Source organism: Nilaparvata lugens, chromosome 1 (assembly GCF_014356525.2).
Source record: "Nilaparvata lugens isolate BPH chromosome 1, ASM1435652v1, whole genome shotgun sequence".
NCBI lineage: Eukaryota > Metazoa > Arthropoda > Insecta > Hemiptera > Delphacidae > Nilaparvata > Nilaparvata lugens.
The window spans coordinates 81,074,101-81,075,550 of record NC_052504.1 but is presented as its reverse complement, the minus strand read 5'-3'; positions in this window follow the sequence as shown (position 1 = coordinate 81,075,550).

Here is a 1,450-nt window from a genome sequence, read left to right as displayed (position 1 = left end):
AACTAGCCGTGCACGGTACAGTGTTTCCACTTAGCATCGATGAGCCCGGTCGCCGTTCTGTAACGGCTTTTAGCCGCTCTCTCAATTAGAATTCGTCCGGGGGGGGGGGGGAGTCAATGCTCTTAATCAACTGTTACAATACGCCTCCAAGCTGACAACTCAAGAAGCTCCACGTTCACCATTGTACCATTGTAGATCTACGAGTTCATGTTCTATTCAGAAAGGAGCTCGCTGAAAGGAAGAAAACTGTATTTTCCGGTTCTTACGTATTCTTAGTTTTTCCTATCATGTAGAAAAAATCTATCTTCATATTTATACACTAGTATTATCAGGAATAAAAATTTTTGTTTATGGCAATTAATTTGGTTTGATTTGAATCAATTTTCATTTCACGACATGTTTTGACAATGTTGTACACCAGTACACAGTATGATGCATTCAAGAGAAGAATTCAAGTAAACGATTATACAGTGTAAAGTTGAGCAGTAATGGTTGTAAATAGTGTATTGATGATGATAGTTGCCACGCATGTAATCTTTGCAGTGTGAATTGCCGCCGCGCCATCTTTGTTACACGTTTTAAGATTTTTGTGCTGCTTTTTCTACAATGAGTGTTCTGTATTTCCATTCTACCTTCCATTCTAATGATTTCCTTCTTGTTTTTCAGGTATGTTACATTTCCTTGGGATAAGCAGTAAGAGAGTGAGTTGTAAAAACCCGATTATGCATTTTCAATTTCCATTAGCTAGTATCCAAAATAGAGGAACCTCACATCTATCAACAAATTCATAATTCTGTGATATTAAGAAACGATTAGCTCAAATAATTAACAAAATTTAGATCTTTCAAGGCAATAATACTTTACGAGTTTCTCAACCTCAAACGGTTATACAGTCCTTTGTTCAGTACGAGGAAATAGTTTTTAGTTCTCTTCGTCATTTTCTAGATTCTGATTACTGGTATTCAGGAGATATAGAAAAGTCTGAGTGAATTGTCATATTGATCATTGAAGCCTTCATTGTGTCGTACAATGGCCATCGACGGTACTATTATTGCAATGAAAATGTTGTAATGCGCCAGCAGAACAGGTCGTGGTAGCGGTACTGATTTCAAATGGAATATCATTTCACTGTTTTTTTTTTGCAACTGACAAGCGAGCCCGCATATTCTTTTCAGTCTTCCCAACAATACAACTGATTCTGCCATTCAATTCATTTAAATTAATGTCTGTCGGATTGAGTTTCTCATTAAAAAGGCTGGTCTTCTGCTGACTGTTACATTTCAGAATTAATTGAAAATTAACAAAAGCAAAAGTGACAGCCTGCATTCAACATTTTAATTTTTTCTTCATGGATGAATGATTTTGACATAACCCTTGAAGCATTCGATATATTGATGTGAAAATATATTTAGCTGAAATATATTAAATGGAGAAAATGTGTATTCATTGT